The sequence below is a fragment of the Orycteropus afer genome, unplaced genomic scaffold (assembly GCF_000298275.1).
Source record: "Orycteropus afer afer isolate SDZICR_OR568_19922 unplaced genomic scaffold, OryAfe1.0 scaffold00327, whole genome shotgun sequence".
Lineage (NCBI taxonomy): Eukaryota > Metazoa > Chordata > Mammalia > Tubulidentata > Orycteropodidae > Orycteropus > Orycteropus afer.
Genome location: NW_006921914.1, coordinates 2225236 through 2231107, shown reverse-complemented (window position 1 = coordinate 2231107; position 5872 = coordinate 2225236). Strand labels below are relative to the sequence as shown.

General features: G+C 41.1%; 1 pseudogene; it reads right to left on the bottom strand.

Moving 5' to 3' along the window:
• Positions 1-3450: 3450 nt before the first annotated feature.
• LOC122151188 overlaps positions 3451-5872 on the bottom strand; it is a 17114-nt pseudogene continuing 14692 nt past the window's right edge.

Genomic DNA, 5872 nt, shown 5'->3' with positions numbered 1-5872 from the left:
CGTGGTGGAATTTGCTGTGAGTAACTAAGTAGCTCCTGATGCTAAAGTTATCCACTTGGGGTATTTCTCTTGAACCAGCATGAAGCAATCTTCTGGGAAGTTCTCTCTCTCTCTCAGGTGTATAGAATTCTGATGTTGGGATTGGTTAGTTTGGTGATGCTGCCAGGCTCAAAAGAAGCCCTCCTAGAGGCAGAAAATCTCTCACTGCCAGCTTGGAGATGTGAGAGACACATATTGCTGAGAGAGAGACATGAGAGACATGTGCTGCTGAGAGAGAGACTGAGAGACACACACTGCTGGGAGAGAGACACGCACTGCTGAGAGAGACTGAGAGAGACTGTCATCTGAGAGACAGTGGGCTGAGAGAGACTGAGCATGTTCCTGAACTTGAATTGTAGCCTGTTGCTTCCTAATAAACCCAATCATCTGTGAGTTCTGCGTGGCCACTGCAGTGAATTACCGAACCCAGCAGACAGGTGGTAGGTGCTGCAAGAGGAACAGTCAGTGTCAGGGTTGGTGAAAAGGACGAAGGGAGGCAGCATGTCTGGCCTCACAGGAATAGGCCTAGGGCTACTGATAATGATTCTGTCTTCCTCTTGTGGGTTTAGAGGAGGTCAGAAGATGCCACCTCCTAGCCCCTTTGGCAGTGGCCATTTGAATGTCCTCTTTGGTGAAATATCTATTCAAATGCTTTGCCCATTTTATGGTTGGGTTATTTGTCTTTTTGTTGTTAGGATGTCAAAGTTTTATATACATTTTTGTTAGTAGATTCTTATAAAATATATGGTTTCCAAGATATTTTCCCAGTTGGTAGTTTATATTTATACTTTTTTGGTAAAATCTTTTGTTGAACAAAATTTTTTCATTTTTATGAGGTCCCACTTTTGTCTTTTGCTGTTGATGCTTTTGTTATTATATAGATAATCCATTGTTAAAAGCTAGGCCTGACAGCATTGCCCCTGCATTTTCTTCTGTGAATTTTATGGTTTAATTTGCATGTTTAACTCCTTAATTCATTTTGAACTTGTTTTTGTGTATAGTGTGAGGCATGGATCCTGTTTCATTTTTCTACATGTGGAAATCCAAATTTCACAGCACTATTTATTGAAGAGACTTTTCTTTGACCATTGAATGGACTTAGCAAACTTGTTAAAAATTAATTGACCATAGATGTGTGTATTTATTTCTGGACTCGCAATTCTATTCCATTGGTCTATGTGTCTATTGTTATGTAGTTCCAGGCTATTTTGATTACTGTAGCCATGTAATATGTTTTAAAACCAGGAAGTCTGAGTCTTCCTACTCTGTTTTTCTCTTTCAACGTAGCTTTAACTATTCACACATGGTCTCTTGCCATTGCATATAAAGTTGAGGATTAGTTTTTCCACTTCTTTAGCAAAGGCTATTGGAATTTTGATCAGGATTGAATTGAATCTATAGATCCCTTTAGGTAGTGTCTTTGGCTGGGTTCTCTAGAGGAGCTAAACCAGTGATGTATATGTGTGTGTGTGTGGGGTGTATGTGTGTGTGTGTATTATGCTCAAGAAGACAAAGGAAAGTGTTATAATGAAATGTGCAAAGAACTGGAGTTAGAAAACCAAAAGGGAGGAATTTTGAATTTTGCAATCTGAAAGAACTGAAGAAAAAATTCAAGCCTTACGTTGCAGTACTGAGGATTCTATGGGCAAAATATTGAATGTTAAAGGAAGCATCAAAAGAAGATAGAAGGAATACACAGAGTCACTGTACCAAAAAGAATGGATCGATGTTCAACTATTTCAGGAGATGGCATACGATCAAGAATCAATGATATTGAAGGTAGAAGTAAAAGCTGCACTGAAGGAATTGGCAAAAAACAAGTCTTCAGGAACTGATGGAATACCTATTGAGATGCTTCAACAAATGGATGCCACGCTGGAGGCACTTACTTGTTTATGCCAAGAAATTTGGAAGACAGCTACCTGGCCAACTGATTTGAAGAGATTGATATTTGTGCCCATTCCAAAGAAAGGTGATCCAACAAAATGTGGAAATTATTGAACAATATCATTAATATCACATGCAAGTAAAATTTTATTGAAGATAATTCAAAGACAGTTGCAGCAGTATGTTGATGGGGAACTTCCAGAAATGTAAGCTGGATTCAGAAGAGGACATGGAACAAGAGATATCATTGCTGATGTCAGATGGATCTTTACTGAAAGCAAAGAATACCAAAGAGATGTTTACTTGTGTTTTATTGACTATGAAAAAACATTCAACTGTATGGATCATAACAAATTATGTATAACATTGCAAAGAATGAGAATTCTAGAACACTTAATTGTCCTCATGAAGAACCTGTACATAGACAAAGAGGTGGTCATTCAAATAGAACAAGGAGATACTGCATGGTTTAAAATCAGGAAGGGTGTGTGTCAGGGTTGTATCCTTTCACTGTACTTACTCAATCTGTATGCTGAGCAAATAATCTGAGAAGCTGGACTATATAAAGAAGAACATGTCATCAGAATTGGAGGAATACTTATTAACAACCTGCAATATGCAGACAACACAACCTTGCTTGCTGAAAGTGAAGATGACTTGAAGCACTTACTGATGAAGATCAAAGATTACAGTTTGCAGTACGGATTATACTTCAACATAAAGAAAACGAAAATCCTCACAACTGGACCAATAAGCAACATCATGATAAATGGAGCAAATATTGAAGTTGTCATAGATTTCATATTACTTCGTTCCACAATCAACACCCATAGAAGCAGCAGTCAAGAAATCAGATGATGTATTGCACTGGGCAAATCTGCTCTGAAAGACCTCTTTAAAGTGCTAAAGAGCAAAGATGTTTCTTTGAAGACTAAGGTGCGCCTAACTCAAGCCATGGTATTTTCAATTGCTTCATATGCATGTGAAAGCTGGACAATGGATAAGAAAGACTGAAGAAGAGTTGATGCTTTTGAATTGTGGTGTTGGCAAGGAATATTGAGAGTACCATGGACTGCTAAAAGAACTAACAAATTGATCCTGGAAGAAGTTCAGCTGGAATGCTCCTTGGAAGAGAGAATGGACAGACTTCGTCTCACCTACTTTGGTCGTGTTGTCAGAAGGGATCATTCCCTGGAGAAGGATATTGTGCTTGGTAAAGTGGATGGTCAGCAAAAAAGGGGAAGGACCTCAACAAGATGAATTGACACAGTAGCTGCAACAATGGGCTTAGGTATAACAAAGATTGTGAGGCTGGTGCAGGATTGCACAGTGGTTTATTCTGTTGTACACAGGGTTGCTATGAGTCAGAGTCAACTTGAAGGCACCTAACAACAACAACAACAACAGTGACCCACATTGTGTTTTCAAGGCTGTAAATCTTATGGTAATAGATCATCTTATCTTTCTTCTGTGAAGCAACTGGTGGGTTTGAACCACCAACCTTCTTGTTAGCAGCCAAATACTTTATCCACTACTCCACCAGAGTTTGCCTCCATTATGTAACATCAATCTGATTTCCCCTTGGTAATCAGAATCAATCACACCAACCCATACTGTAACTCCCTTATTTGCTTGTTGATCCAGAGGCATGATGAGCCTAAAGTTGTTGGGTTAGCATTTTTAATCAGTATTGGGTCTCCTGGTGGAACCATTCCTCCCTTTTGTACTAAGACCTCTAGACTCACAGAGCATAGGTTTGCAGGGACAGGGAACAAAAATTTTTCAAGCAATTCATGAGAAGCAATAGTGTGTGGTGGTGCCACTCCCATTTCTACCCTTAATTACTGGACCCATGAATCATGGGTATGGAAGAAGCAGCACCATACATTAGATGCTGGTTTAGAGCATATACAACCTTCTTAAGAACACTGCCACAACCCTGCAAGGTATTGCCATCTAGTTGGCATAAAATTAAGTGTTTAGAAGGCCATTCCATCATTCTATCAAGTCACTTGCTTCAGGATAATGGGGAACATGTTAAGTACAGTGAATTCCATGAGCATATGCCCATTGTCTCACTTTATTTGCTGTGAAGTGGGTTACTTGATCTGAGGCAATTATGTGTGGGATAATGTGGCAGTGGATAAGATATTCCATAAGTCCACAGGTGGTAGTTTTGACAGAAGCATTGCATGCAAGAAAGGGAAATCATATCTAGAGTAAGTATCTATTCCAGTAAGAACAAACTGATGCCCCTTTCCTTATGAAAGTGGTCCAATGTAATCAACCTGCCACTAGGTTGCTGGCTGATCATCCCCAGGAATGGTGCCATGCTGGGGACTCAGTGTTGGTTTCCGATTTTGGCATATTGGGTACTCAGCAGTGACTGTAGCCAAGTCAGGCTTGGTGAGTGGATGTTCATCCTGCTGATCCATGAATAACCTTCATTCCTTTCACCATGGCCGTTTTTGCTCATGAGTCCACCAGGCAATGACAGGAATGGCTGGGGAAAGAGGCTAACTGGTGTCCACAGAATGTGTCATCCTATCCACTTGATTGTTAAAATTTTCCTGTGATGAGGTCCACTTTGGTGAGCATTCACATGAGACACAAATATCTTCACTTCTTTGGCCCATTCACAGAGGTCTATCCACATACCTCTTCCCCATACATCTTGCCACAAATTTTCCAATCATGTTTCATCCAAGTCCCTGACTATCATGTCAAACCATTGGCTATAGAGCATGAATCATTATAAAATCACATTTCTGACCATCTCACCTTCCAAGCAAAATGAAAATCCAGATGCACTGCTTGAAGTTCTGCCAACTGGTAGGATTTTCTTTCACCACTGTCCTTCAGCGTGGTCCTAGAAGGGATCTGCAGTGCTGCTGCTGTCCCACTTCTGAGTGGAGCCTACATATTGTGCAGAACAATGTATAAACCAGGCATGAGTTTTCTCTTCCTCAGTCAACTGATTGTAAGGAACTTCCAATGAAGTCATAGGTGTAGTCTTGTAGAATGAAGGTAATGTGACAGGAGTGGAGACCATGGGCACTTGAGCCACTTCCTCATGTAACTTACTTGTGCCTTCAAATCCTGCTCAAGCTCAATCTCGTATATACTACTTCTATTTAATGATGGAGTGGTGCTGCGCATATCTAACTTTATGACTCTGTGGATCAGACAACACCCAGCTCATGATGGGCAACCTAGGCCTCATAGTGACTTGGAGGCTCATGGTTAAGCCTTCAGTCTCTCCTAAGACCCTGTAGCAAGCCAAAAGCTATTCCTCAAAAGGAGAGTAGTTATCTGCAGAGAATGGCAGAGCTTTGCTCCCAAGTCCTAAGATTTTGCACTGTGATTCCCCAATAGGGCCTGTCAAAGACTCCAAACAGCATCTCTATCTGCCACTGACATTTCAAGCACCATTGGATCAGCTGAATCATATGGCTCAAGTGGCAGAGCGTCTTGTACAGCAGCCTGAACCTATTGTAAAACCTTCTTTTGTTCTGGGCCCAACTCAAAACTAGCAAATTTTTGAGTCACTCGATGAATAGGCCAGAGTAGCACACCCCAATGAGGGATATGTTGCCTCCGAAATCCAGAGAACCCTCCTTTTTAGTTGTAGGAGAGGCCAGATGTAAGAACTCATCCTTTAGAACTTAACAGCTTTAGAAGGAATATCACAACGTGCTCCATACCACTGTTTTTGTTAGGTGCCATCAAGTCATCTTTGACTCATAGCGACCCTATGCACAGCAGAATGAAACACTGCCTGGTCCCGCACGAGCTCCACGATTCCTGCTATACTTGAGCCCATCTCTGCAGCCACTGTGTCAATCCATCTCGTTGAGGGCCTTCCCTCTTTCGTCGACCCTCCACCTTACCAAGCATGACATCCTTCTCCAGGGAATGGTCCCTTCTGATAACATGACCAAAGTAG